The 14,478-nt window shown below is 40.0% G+C and overlaps 1 protein-coding gene across 3 annotated transcripts in view; it reads left to right on the top strand.

Annotated features, from left to right (window-relative positions):
- Window positions 1–14,478, top strand: part of LMNTD1 (lamin tail domain containing 1) — a 483,367-nt gene that overhangs the window by 11,253 nt on the left and 457,636 nt on the right. The window contains exon 3 of one of the 3 annotated variants that reach the window (XM_061125158.1): window positions 7,371–7,467. The exons of the other annotated variants lie outside the window; for them this stretch is intronic. The gene's annotated coding sequence lies outside the window, so the exon portion shown is untranslated. The remainder of the gene's footprint in view (window positions 1–7,370; window positions 7,468–14,478) is intronic. 3 annotated transcript variants of the gene reach the window in all.

The following is a 14,478-nucleotide window of genomic DNA, read 5'->3' as shown; positions in this document are numbered from 1 at the left end:
AACAGTCATCATCCTCTAAGGAATATGGGCCACCAGAGCTTTATAACAAGTAAGTGTACAAAGACTGGATACCTTATGAAGAAATAGCCTCATGTTTCTTGCTGCCCTCAAAACTGGGACATCCATGTACTAATAGGGGTCCGTGACAGCATGTCAAGCTGCAGGAAAAACTGCATAATACTCTAGTGATTCTAGATGGAAGTAGATAATCAATTCAGCCCTGGACAGCTTCAGAGAGTAAGTCAAGAAGAGATCTTTTTATTTCCCTCAGGGCAGAGATATTTTTTGGTTCTGTGTTTTAATTTTAGCACCTGCTGTTTCCTAGGGAAGTGCTGGTTAAAACAGAAACTCTGTTTATTAGAACCAAGTGTCAGGAATTAATCAGAGATGAATAGCATGTCAATTTCCCTTCTCCTGTAATATAATAAAAGAATAATCATGACTGTAACTCTAGGGGTCTTGTGTAGGTAAGGAGTCTAGTCCTCTCTGGCCATTTTTTGTAGCCTCAAATAAAGGGATATAAAGGAATTATTAGGAACAAGTTAAGTTTAAAAAAGCAAGACAAGCAAGACAGACTGAAACATGGGAGCTAAAATTCCAGGCCTTGCAATCAATCCCTAGACCTGGGTGCTCTGCAGAAAAAGGAAACTGATAGAGACCCCATGGCAGGTCATTTTAACTTCTGCCTTTCCAGTAGTCTGGAGTTAGAAAAGGGAGGTAGTGATCTGGGGTAAGAACTGCTTTACATGTAACGAATAGTTTATGTGAGCACTCAAAGGACATCCTTAGGATATATTTTAGAGATAGTGAAGAATTCACATAAATAAATAAAATTCAAGTTTCTAAAACTGAGAGAAAGTACACTGTGGTGATACCCTAACTTCTTAGTATGGGCAGAAAGTAACATGGGCAGAAGAGAAGATGCATTGGGAAGTAACATAGGTTTAAAGGAGGTTTGAAAGGTTTCTAGGACTGGAATATAATCCTCCCAGGGTGTGGACAGCATCTTGGAGTGTTCTCTTCTTTCAGACCTGCTCTCCAGCAGCCAGTTCAGTAGTTACTACGCACAGAAGAGGTGCTTGCGTGAGTCTTTTTGTTAGGTAAATGAAAAGCAAATTAATGCATTTTTTTAGAACTCCCTTCAGAGTCCTGAGCCTGAGCAGGGACAATTAGCAAAAGCCATAGACTATTTGAGAATGAAGTATATTGAAGTCTTCTAATGCTGGTTGTCAGTTTTTAACCTTTCTTCACCCTCCTGGCCATTCTTGCCCCACTCTTGAGAACAGAGCCCTGTAGATGCCTCCAGGCAACCCTGAAGTGAGTGGATTAGCATCTAGAATAGGGCTGATAGGGCTGACTTCAGGCTGTTTATCCGTCTGGGTCTCCATATCTGCATGTATAAAAAGAGATGATGATAATGAATATTTACCAAATAATGTGATCTGACCTAGAGTGGGCCCCAGTTCAAGGTAGCCTTTATCCTTACTCTTACTATAGACATCAGAAGTTTCAGATCAAAGGCCTGATGTTTTAGTGAGATGCTTTCCCTTCTATCTCATGGTGGGACACTGAGTCAAGTGTAAGACAGAAACCCAGCCTCTTAGTTAGGAACGGGGAGAGGAATGCCCTGGTGAAGATTCAGAAACGAGCACTAGTATCAGGTGGGCAAATATGAGACAGAACAGTTTCTTCACACAGCTGTTTGTTTGGTTTTTTGGGTCCATTCTGCTGATAAACATCCTCACTCAGAAGTTATTACTTCAAATAAAAAATACTGGTAAGCCAGGTGATTTGGCTGAACTGGTTGCTGAATCTCTCTGTAAACCAGTCAAGTCCCCTGTCACGGCCAAACTGAAGCTGAGAAAACTTGAATTACTGCCTGTCAGTTGAGCTGGATGGGGTCTTAGGCTCATCTCATCCAGAATCTTTGATTGCTGGTTGAGGAGTCAGAGCCAGAGATGTCTGGGGACTGCTCAAAATAATGCAGCAAATTAGACTCAGAGTTAAGACTCAAGATGGGATGCAGACAAACATTTGTATTTATTAAGCTACACACCATTTCTATTCCTTGTGTCATAAACTTGTATCTCTCTGCAAAATAGTCAATGCAGCAATAAACCAGGATAAGAGAAATTTGTGAGTGAAATTGTGCTGACAGGTTTGGGGTTGTCTTAATAGTCTCTGAAACCACAAAGAGCTTTTGATTCAATAGTTTGCAGCCAATTTGAGAATTTATATTTATTTTCAAAAGGTGCTTTCATTTTCAGAAGTTAAAGAAATCTCTGTTTCATGTTCAGTATTCAAAAAGGCTGGGTAGGCTGGTGATACCCGTGGTGATGGTTCTTTGTGGCCAGTGCCACTGTTAGACCAAGTACTGCTCAGAAAGCAATTCGAGGCAATTTTGGAGGAGCCCAATGTCATGTCTTTCTCATTATAGTACGTGCAGTTGTCAAGCGAGAGAAACCACATCCCTTGGTGAGTTCTGCAATCAATGGGCTGTGAGCAGTCAGCCACACTCGTGGGGAACAGCTTTCCACTGTATTTAAGACACAAGACTTAACTCTGGATCAGGCTGCTCAAAATTGCCTTTTTACTCAAGATCAAGCATCTTCAGAAGTCCTGTCATATTAAGGAACTATTAAGTTGTACTGAAATAAAACAGCTAGAAAGAAAAAAAACATGTGTACTTGAAAGATGCCAAGAATTACCTTCATAGGGGCCCCGTTCAGGTGTATCTTTTCTGCCATCAAGGTTCTTCTGGTTGACTTTTTTTTTGGCTGTGCTGGGTCTTTGTTGGGTCTCAAGGACCTCTTCCATATGGCACAGGGGCTTAGTTGGCGACATGCAAAGTCTTTGTTGTAGCGTGTGGGATTTTAGTTCCCTGACCAGGGATTGAATCCACATCCCCTGCACTGGAAGGCAGATTCTCAACCACTGAACCACCAGGGGAGTCCTCTAATTTGGATTTTGATATGTTTTCCTTTTCTTAATTTTAAACCACAAATTTTCCTTGTGCCAATTAGAGTGAAATGGAATAGAAGTCAGTCACTCCCTAAATTCCTCTTAGATCGTGAACATTCTTTCTCTCCCTGTGGTCACGTGCATGCTGCCTTTACCAGTCTGAGACCCTCATGGCAGGCAGTAATCAATGTCCTGGAGATGGGTTCAGGGAAAACTCAATCCTCATTGTTCCCATGCTTCCCCCTAGATGGATGCCTGTGTCCATCTTGGTTCCTTTCATCCACACTCAGCTGTGACTTTCCTTCTGCTCATCTCTTTATTCACGCCTTGTACACTAGAGGCTTGAGCACAGGAGATTTTTCCTCCCTTCCGTTCTCTTTTCTGGTTACCTTATTGACTCCTCTCCTCGTATACCCCTGTTCATTATATTCTCCCTCCCATGTTATTCTAAAAATCTACCTGTAATGCATGGCTGGTGAGCATATTTGTTTTGCTTATGATTAATCTCGAAAGAGGACTGCACATTTTGGTGTGTTTTTAAATTAAAGAACCACCACCAGAATACTTCTGAGAGTTCACTTTGACTTTATATTAAAAGTATTAATATTCATTTCCCACTCCCCCCACCACATCCTTCTCTAATTAAACTTAATTTCCTTACTGAAAATATTTTTAAAAATTATTTCTGGCTCACATCTTGAGTGCTGCAGTACAGTATTGTGTTCCAGTACTTTTCATTGCAGATGTACCACAGGAGGTAAATGAGCCCTTTTGAAATAATTTTGGAACCTGGCCATTTCTAGAACATTGTTTCTATGGGAAAACAAATTCCCAGCTTTTAGAACATGATTTATTTTAAGTGGGGTATTTCCTTTATGTGTTTGGTATAAAAAAAAAAAAATCTTTTTGATGTGGTGACATAAAATCAAAGAGACCTGCGTTAGTTTTTACCTTGTTGACTATTTTCCTAGTAGAAAAAACTGAACCTGTTGGTTTCTTACATTTTATTGTTTTAGGTAGCATTCTAGAGACCTTTGCAATGCATGTGGTTGGTGATTTGTGAATTTCTCATAATTAGAGAATGTGGAGACTGCAGTTGTCCGCTATTTCTGTTTGTCCTCTCTTCCTTCCGGGCCTCATAGAGAGACTGCCATGATTTTCCAGTGTGCCATGGAGCCAGGTGTGGCCGTGGGACTGGATGCTTGCCAGTGGAATGTGAGTCCAAGCGGTTTGAAGAACTTTTGCCTCATCTGCTTCAGTGGATCTCCCTGGCCGGAGACTCTCTCTCTTTCCCCTACTTGACCAGCTAGACCTGAACAGCCCTGCACGCCAGCTGCGGAGGGCAGAATTGTTGCCTGCCTGGGTCTCCAGTGACTGACGCAGAGCTGCCACCAAGCTGGGGCACGCATCTTGCCCCGTTAACTGGGAGACAAATGAACTTCATTGTTCTTCGAGCCGCTGTACTTAGGGGCTCTTTTCTTAATAGCAGTTTAGCCTACTCCATAAAATTGCTACAAAAATTATTTTACAAGATGTCCTATTGTAAAGTATTTAACCTCAGTATACTGAATAATCAAACTATATAAACACAGAGTCATTTTCCTCAGAAAACAAAACTCTATAGACATTCGTCTTTGTTTCTCTTAGGAGTTTTCTCTATACATTAAGAAATGGATAAGGTTAATTTAATCTTCCATTCAAACATAAAAATCTGTTTGCCAAAGCCAGACATATTTTCCAAAGAGTAAGGCTCATTTAATCTTCCATTCGAACATAAAAATCTGTTTACCAAGGCCAGACATATTTTCCAAAGAGTTGTTATTTGAAAAGGGTAATATGTTCTGGCCTTCATTATATCCATTAAAGGAAAATAGGTAAAAGAATACCCACCTCAGAAGCACATTTCTTTGATATAGTATCCCATGATAATCCTATTTTAATTAGGGCCAAATTCTGCTTATGATCAAATGCGGTCTCAAGAAACAAAATTCTTCAAGGGTCACTTTATAACACAATAATGAAAGAAGCATAAAGCAAGGTTAACATCATTGAATTTCAAAAAAGAAAAATTACAAATTGGAATGAGGGCAGAATCACACACATATTCATGGTTTGTTTTTATCCCACCATTGGTGTCATATCTAATGGTACTTCTTCGCTGAATATTTTTGTTTATATAATTTGTTGATTTGCTTTGTTTTCCTCGCAAAGTAAAATAACATTTATAATTAAGGCTTTTTGTATGCTTCTTCCTTTAGTATCCGTTAGAATAGATACTAACAAAATAATATAAAGTATGAAAGTTAAAAAGTGCCAGATTGGCCCATGGCTAAAGAGCAAACATGTAGGCCTTGAATGAAATAGGGATGAATTCATTCCTCAAATCTTAAAATTGGAGAAGTAGGAAATGGGGTTACAGAAGAATCTATGAAATTAATGTTGCTGTTATTCAGTCGCTAAGTCACCTCCAACTCTTTTGCAACCCCATGGACTGTATAGCTCACCAGGCTTCTCTGTCCATGGGATTCTCCAGGCAAGAGTACTGGAATGGGTTGCAATTTCCTTCTTCAGGGGATCTTCCCAACCCAGGGATCAAATCCATGTCTCTGGTATCGGTGGGCAGATTCTTTATCACCAAGTCACAAGGGAAGCACTAGTGAATATTACTGTATTTTTCATGGAACTCAGAACTCTGGGTAAATTCTGAGACAGAACTTTTAAGAGGATGAAATAGGCATTCAGTTCAGTTCAGTCACTCAGTCGTGTCTGACTCTTTGTGATCCCATGGACTGCAGCATCCAGGCCTCCCTGTCCATCACCAGCTCCCGGAGCCTACTCAAACTCATGTTCATCGAGTTGGTGATGCCATCCAACCATCTCATCCTCTGTTGTCCCCTTCTCCTCCTGTCTTCAGTCTTTTCCAGCATCAGGGTCTTTTCAGTGAGTTAGTTCTTTGCATCAGGTGGCCAAAGTATTGGAGCTTCAGCTTCAGCATCAGTCCTTCCAATGAATATTCAGGGTTGATTTCCTTGAGAATTGACTGGTTTGATCTCCGTGCAGTCCAAGGGACTCTCAAGAGTCTTCTCCAACACCACAGTTCAAAAACATCAATGTTTTGGCGCTTAGCTTTCTTTATGGTCCAACTCTCACATCCATGCATTACTACTGGAAAAACCATAGCTTTGACTAGATGGACCTTTGTTGGCAAAGTAATGTCTCTGCTTTTTAATATGCTGTCTAGGTTTGTCATAACTTTTCTTCCAAGGAGCAAGCATCTTTTAATTTCATGATTGCAGTCACCATTTGCAGTGATTTTGGAGCCCAAGAAAATTAAGTCTGTCACTTTTTCCATTGTTTCCCCATCTGTCTATCATGAAGTGATGGGACTGGATGCCTTGAATATTGAGTTTTGAATGTTGAGTTTTAAGCCAGCTTTTCACTCTCTGCTTTCGCCTTCATCAAAAAACTCTTTAGTTCCTTTTTGCTTTCTGCCATAAGGGTGGTGTCATCTGCATATCTGAGGTTATTGATATTTCTCCCAGCAATCTTGATTCCAGCTTGTGCTTCATCCAGCCCAGTGTTTCTCATCATGTACTCTGAATATAAGTTAAATAAGCAGGGTGACAATATGCAAACTTGATGTACTCCTTTTCCGATTTGGAACCAGTCCAATGTTCCATGTCTGGTTCTAACTGTTGCTTCTTGACCTGCATACAAATTTCTCAGGAGGCAGGTAAGGTGCGTCAGGAAAATATTTCGTTCTCTCCTGACATATTTTAACTAGTAGTAAATTCATCTTACTTAAAAAAGAATACAATCCATTAAGTCCCCTACATATGAACGAATTTCATTCTGAGAGTATGTTTTTAAGGGCAATTTGTAAGTCCAGCAAAGTTAGCCTAGTACCCAACTAATACAATTGGCTACTCAGTATTGTCCTGTAATAGGTTTATAATACTTTTCACACAAATAATAAACAAAAAAGAAGCACAAAAAATCAAACATTGTTAGTCTTACAGTATAATACCTTGAAAAGTGCAGTAGTCCAGTACAACAGATGGCATTCAAGGGTTGACATCAAGTGAAAAGGTGGAGGAGAGAGAAGGGGTGGGAGATGGAAGAGCTGAAGGATCATCACCAATAGGAGACAGAGGGCCAGCTGCAGCTTTCCTCATGCCTGATGTTGATGGAACCAGATGCATGTTCTCATCTTGAAAGTTCACAACTTGAAGGTTCTCGTGTGGGGGACTTACTGTACTGGATTTTAACTCTGTCTGCCAGTAAAAGATCATGGTAGCTATTATCTAGATCTTCTTTATACATATGAAGATTTTTACTTCAACCTTATACCAACATCTGTAGATCTTTGCTATAATAAACATTGTTTCCCTTCTTTTACCAATCCCTAGCTGCCTGACTAAGCAAAGTGGAAGTATCGTAACCGGCCATCAGACTGATGAGAGAACATGCTTATATCAGAGGGAGCCAGTATAATATGGATCACAGGTCTGAAAAGAACCTTGATTAAATTTTGTGTCTTGGTTTCTGTGCTTAAAAATGTTACATATATATTATAAAAAAATAAAAAATAAAAAATATTACATATATATTACAATATAAACTATATTATAGTAATTGACTGCTGTGTGACAGTTCCTCTAGAGTCTTAGTGTAAAGAATCTTCAAATGCTGGCTTTAATGCTACTCAGCTCTTTGATAGATCCAAACTGGGCCTCAACTTCCTTATCTGCAAATGGGAAGACTGTATTAATATATTTTTTTTCCTAAGCCCCATCTAGAGGAAGTCTCTATCTTCAGGAAATAACGTGGCAAACAACTCTTCATTTAAAACAAACATAAAGACAGCTTTTAAGAGGAAAGAGTATCACAATGGGGAGGGAGGAATAAAGGGCTGAGGAACACGTGACTGTGGTGATGGCCCTGGGATGGGTCAGCCAACCAGAGAACCACGTCCAGCCTGCTGCCTGTTTTGTTAAGAGCTAAGAATGACTTTTCCATTTTTATTTTTTTAAAATAATACTAACGTTAACATTAATATTCTTCAAGGTGGATAATTTATTTATTGCTTTTTTATTTTGGACCATATTTGAAATGGTTTTGAAGTCTTTCCTAAAAGTTTTGTACTTAAGTGTAAGAAATGGAGTTGAAAGGATCAGAGGCCGAAATTAACATGGAAGATTCAAGAAAAGGAGTGGAATAGGTGTTCAAGAAGGCAGTGTTGAAGTCACTTGTCTCGTGTCCAGATTGATTGGTAAAGCAAGGGAAACCAGAACGAACTTGATCAGCTAGGATTAGAAAGAAGGCTTAAGAAAGAAATGAGACCAAGGTGTCTTTTCTATAGGATAAAGCAAGGACAAAAGATAGAAATCAACGAAGATGAAATCAGAAAGGACTTCTCTCATTCACCATAACCAAATTAAAGATCTTGTAATATTGAGACTAAGGCGTAAGATCTGGCTATTATGGGGACTGTGGGAATCTCAGAAGAAATCTGAAGATGCAACTCTAGGAATGTCTGCTTTACCCTGGAAAGCATTTGTTCCACAGGCAGTTTTTCTGTCCATGGATAAGTGATGTCTGAGCTGTTGCTAGTGGGACTAGATCACAGAGAATAGCCTTAGCCAGAGAATCTTAACTTGAACCTCAGGGGTTTGGTTGAAACTGAGTAGTCCTTTGGAATGGAGCTGAACAATGACTCAACTCATGGACTTTAGCTCACTGGGCACCCTCTCCCTCCCTCCTAGGGAAACTGAGATTGAATGAATAATAGCTGTGAAATACTCTCTTGAGAACAAGACTCCTACACACTAATAAATACTAAATGCTTTTTCATTACAATTTAAATGAATGACTTGCTTCCCTTCGAAATGCCTTGTAAATGAAAGGCATGAGAGAAAGAGTGATATTTCCCCAAAATGTTGCTCATTAACACTAATTTATTATAGACTCATGAATGTCTACAGATTTTGTTGATTGAAAATTAATTTGCCTAAATAGTAGAGGAATGTTAGGAAGGAACTTAATAAATATCTGAACCATTTAATTATTTGAAGTACCTAGACTTAACTAAAAGTTACTAAAGGATACTTTTAAAGCTTATTCATTAAATAGTGATATTTGGGCCTCATTAGAAATTTTAAAAAATCTTTCTTTCATTTTATTTTTTTTTTCCTCAGCTCCTGTTTTCTCTCTTCTCCCCTTACCCCTGGTCCCAATCCCCATCCCATCCTCCTTATCCCCAGATATTTTTTCAGAAATTCAGCAGTAGTAGGAAGGAAAATATTCACATATTCCAGAAAGCAAATAATTTCTTGGTCTTCATGACATGAGAATACTAGCTCTCCCACAGAGAAGCAAATTGGATGACAATTTTGGGATAATTGAATTGCTTGGTGCTTTTCAGGTTGTTGGTAAACTGGTGCTGTGAAAACCAGTTTATTTTTCAGTGCTACCTGTAGTTTCCTCTAGCAGGAGATTTTCTATTTACACATTAAAAACAAAACACAGAGCAAAGACTCGCAGATTTGTGAGTAGGTTTATATTATCCAGTGGTTTTGAAAATGGATACTTGGTAAACTAAATTAATACAAACTGAGTTGCCCAAATTTTCAGTGAGTTATGTATAATAATTTGGAGTGGGAAAAAAAAAAATCTGTATAAAAGAGACCTGTAGATACTAATTATAAACCATCTGAGGGCCAAAAACACTTTTTTACCCTTTTTGTGATGGAGATGAGGGGTTGGTAATTAAGGCTTTCAGGTATGAAACAATTGATAATGATACCAAACAAAATGGTAATCATAAAGAGACTAAAGTACAAAAAGAAAAGTATCTGGGCAGAGACAAATCATGGAACTGAAGGGAAACTGAATGACTTAGGCCTTTGTTTCTCAAGGTTGACCGTGCATCAGAATTACCTGGAGGGCTTATAAAAACACAAGTCTCTAGGCCCCACCCCAGGAGTTTCTGACTCAGTTGATCTGGCCTGAGAGTTTCCTTTCTACCAAATTCTCCAAAGATGTAGATGCTGCTCGTTCACTTTAAGAACCAAATTTAGGTTGATTTAGGGCAGTGTCTGGAGACAGAAAGGTTTAATAAGAAAGCTTTGAAGGACTTCATTGGTGGTCAAGTAGTTAAGAATCTGCCCACTAGTATAGGGTGGTAGTGGTTTAGTTGCTAAGTCATGTCCAACTCTTACGACCCCATGGACTGTAGCCTGCTAGGCTTCTCTGTCCATGAGATTCTCCATGCAAGAATACTGGTGTGGGTTGCCATTTCCTTCTCTAGGGGATCTTCCTGACCCAGGGATCTTCCTGACCCAGGGATCAAACCTGAGTCGCCTGCATTGCAGGCAGATTCTTTACCAACTGAGCTGATGTATGGGTTCTGTCCCTGGTCTGGGAAGATGCCACATGCCACAGGGCAACTGGGCCTGCACGCCACGACTGTGGAAGCCTGCACACCTAGAGCCTGTATTCCACAACAAGAGATACCATGGCAATGAGAAGCCCATGTTCCGCAACTAGAGTAACCCCCACTTGCCTCGCTTGCACTAAAGAAAGCCCACGTGCAGCAATGAGGACCTTTTGTAGCCAAACGTTTATTAAAAACCAACACTAATAAAAAAAGTGTCGATGACTATGATGAGAGATAAGAAGAAGCCAATTTATTGGAGGAAATTAAAGGGAAGATGGAATTAAGACAATGGGGTGATGACTAAAATAAAATTAAAAGCAAAGTAAACTTTAATTGAATGACAGGCTCTGTGCTAGACTCTTTACCTTCACATTTCTGCCAGGTAGTCAAAATAGTAACATTCAGAAGAGGCACAAGATGTTCACATGAGTGGATAAGAATGACGATAGTAAAATAGCTTTGTGAGGTCAGCATAGTTAAAAAGTGGTCCTGAGTTCTAAGCCACTTAAGAGATAGACAAGGAGAAAGACAGATGGAGATCAGAATACCGTACTTATTACTGATTAAGGCTGGGAGGGATAATGTGGGGTTAGAACTGCAGCAACTGTGGGCTTCTTAATGCTATAGCTCAGAAATTGGCAGACCAGTCTACTGGGCCAGGCCAGATGGACACGTCTCCTCCCGTGGGGGCCTCCCCTTGTAAAACTTCCAACATGGAGGACAAGATGTGCATATATGTGCATTACTGGAGCCATTCCCCAAGGAAAGAGAGCTTGACAGTGGCCGTGCTTTTGCAGGCCCTATATACTTTTCTCAAATTTATCATTCAGTAATTTGTTGTTCATTCTCTGAGACAGATTGGTAAAAGAGTAAGGAAGCTAGAAATGTTACATGAACTGAGGTCTCTCTAGATGCAAGGAAAAACATGAGGAGCCTGGAATAATCATCCTCTCCCTATAGGTAGGAGTATCTAGGACAAAAGCAGACTGTTTCCTGTAAAGCCTGCTCTATTTCAATGATTTTATTGGCCTCTAGAAAGAAAGCACAGCAAAGACTGGGGAGTCAGGAATGATATTTTTAAAAGCTGGGATTCTTGGGACTTCTCTGGCAGCCCAGTGGTTAAGACTTTGCCTTCCAATGTAGGGGGTGCAGGTTCGATTCCTGGTTGGGGAGCTAAGATCTCACATGCTTCATGGCCCAAAAAAGTGAAATATTAAACAGAAGCAATATTTTAACATGTTTAATAAGGACTTTAAGAATGATCTACATAAAAAAAACTTTAAGGAAAATAAAAGCTGCTGCTGCTGCTAAGTCACATCAGTTGTGTCCGACTCTGTGCGACCCCATGGACTGCAGCCTACCAGGCTCCCCCGTCCCTGAGATTCCCCAGGCAAGAACACTGGAGTGGGTTGCCGTTCCCTTCTCCAATGCATGAAAGTGAAAAGTGAACGTGAAATCGCTCAGTCGTGTCCGATTCTTAGTGACCCCATGGACTGCAGCCTACCAGGCTCCTCCGTCCATGGGATTTTCCAGGCAAGAGTATTGGAGTGGGTTGCCATTGCCTACTCCGAAGTAAAAGCTAGGATTCTTAGTAAAGAATCCTAGGAAGATGTAAGGTGAAGGAACCAATTCCATATTTTGGTAGCTTGATAACCTAAATTACTGCTGCCCAACCACTGGTGACTGGCTGCAAGGCTGAACACTGGAAATACACCTGACTGGTGGCTGAGTCAGTATCCTGAGGCTGGTTAATCTAAATTTCATGCACATCTTCCTAATCTACTCCTCTCTGATTGTGGCCATTTTGACTAATTTTTGTTTTCAATATACCGATGGCTATTAGTTTGCTCCTTAGGAAAATGGCTCAAATTGACTTTTGGACACATTTGGGAAGGAAAAAAGAAACTAAAGAGCAGACCTACTCTACTCAAACAAAGTGCAATCAGGCTAATATTTCCAGTAGTACAATCTGCCGCAAGCCCCAGCTCATCACATCTTCAGAGGTGTGTGCTCTGTTGCCTGGAGAAGTGGAGTACCTCTTCGTTCCCCTTCGGTCCCCTTCTGTCCCCTCACTACAGAGTCAGCTTGCTCTCCAGAAGTCCTTGCAGTGGTGCACATGTCCACATCCAATGGATGAGGGCAGGCTGACCCTCAGAGAGGGCTCTCACCACCTGACTTTTCCTGCTCAGTAGAGCACTTCCTGGGCACAGTGAGAGTTAAGTTGGACTTTGTTGAAATGTGCCCCTGGAGGCACATTTTAAAGCTGATATATTAATTGTATGCCAGTAACTGCTGCTGCTTCTGTGTATCTCATTGAGTACCTTATGTAGTTCTAAGACCCTTAAGGATTTTACCCCAGTGGGTGAAGTTTTATGTATTTGGTGGATTTTTGTTGTTGCTGTTTCAGGGTAAATGTTTGAATTTTGACAGTTCTTGCTAGGAACACAAAAGAGAAATCAGAAGCTGCGCAAGAACTCAGTAATTGAATGGCTGAAGATGGATGTAGGGAAAAACAGTGGGAAAATGTTGTCTGAACTAACTGAAGTACAGATAGTCCTAGAACCTGCACACATTTTTTTTAAAGTTCTCTCAGATGTCTAGATTTATTTGACAAGCCAGAAGGTTTTTATTAGTTTATTATCTTATAGTGGGGATAAGAGAATTTAAACGTGAACTTGAAGTTAGACCTATAGTTTTATCAAAATTTTAGCTAAAAACAAAAGAAAACTTTTAATATCTCTTCTAGAAGTTTCAACCACCTATATAAAAATTCTCAACACTTGGAAAAATTGTAAATTTGCAAGTATTGTTGTTCAGTTGCTAAGTTGTGTCTGACTCTTTGCGACTTCATGGACTGCAGCACGCCAGGCTTCCCTGTCCTTCACTATCTCTCAGAGTTTGCTCAAACACCGACTATACAGTCGGTGATGCCATCCAACCATCTCATCCTCTGTTACCCACTTCTCCTCATGCCCTCAATCTCTCCCAGCATCAGGGTGTTTTCAGATGAGTTGGCTCTTCACATCAGGTGGCCAGAGTAGTGGAGCTTCGGCTTCAGCATGTGTCCTTACAATGAATATTCAGGGTTGATTTTCTTTAGGATTGACTGATTTGATCTCCTTGTCCAAGGAGCTCTCAAGAGTCTTCTCCAGGCCCACAGTTTGAAAGCATCAATTCTTTAGTGCTCAGCCTTCTTTATAGATCACATCCATACGTGACTACTGAAAAAACCATTAATTACCATAAATGTGTCTTCCTGATTATTTTCTTAATATTAGTAAAATGACTTCAAAATTTCCTTCTCCTAAATATTCACTGAAGTTAGTGCAAGTGTTCACTGTAGTTTATAAATGCTCATTTAAAAACAGAGATAGGAAGAAAATGAAGAGAGCAAGCTTCTAGTCTACATTCTGCCATAAACCAGTGGTATGATCTAGGGGCTGGTTAGTTTTCTCATGATTAAAATACCTATTGTAGTGTTCAGAGATATATCATAAAGATAAAATGAGAACATGTATACAAAGCACTGAAAAAAATTTGAAGTGTTACGTGACTTTTAAAGTAATTTTAGAGACTTCCTTGGCGGTCCCTATAAGAGTGGCTAAGATTCTGTGCTTTCACTGCATAGGGTCTCGGATTCAATCCCTAGTCATGGAACTGAGATCCTGAATGCCACTCATGGCGTGGCCAAAATAAAAGAAAAAAGGTAATTTTATTATCCTCATCATCATTTTAAATAGATGAACAGCATAAACTGAAGATGTCTGGCTTAGGGAAGTCAAGATTGAAGTGGTAAAGCAAAGTGTCTTCTGATATTTGAGGGCTGCTCAGTTGATCTGAAGGACAGACTTTAAAAGCTGGTGGGAATACAGTCCAGTAGTTTTCAGCATAACATAATAAAACAACTGTCTGCAACCATGAGCAGATGGCCTTATGAGAGAGTGATCCAACTGTCCATGATGGTATGCATGCCAAGTTCCTATACCGATTGTCAGGGATGCCTTTTGTGACATTTACTGCTGTAATTTATCATTGGACCAAGAGTCCTCTAAAATCCTTGACAACTTTCAGAGCCTTTA

The sequence above is a fragment of the Dama dama genome, chromosome 22 (genome assembly GCF_033118175.1).
Source record: "Dama dama isolate Ldn47 chromosome 22, ASM3311817v1, whole genome shotgun sequence".
NCBI lineage: Eukaryota > Metazoa > Chordata > Mammalia > Artiodactyla > Cervidae > Dama > Dama dama.
Note: the sequence above shows the minus strand (reverse complement) of the source record. Positions and strands in the feature narration are given on the sequence as shown.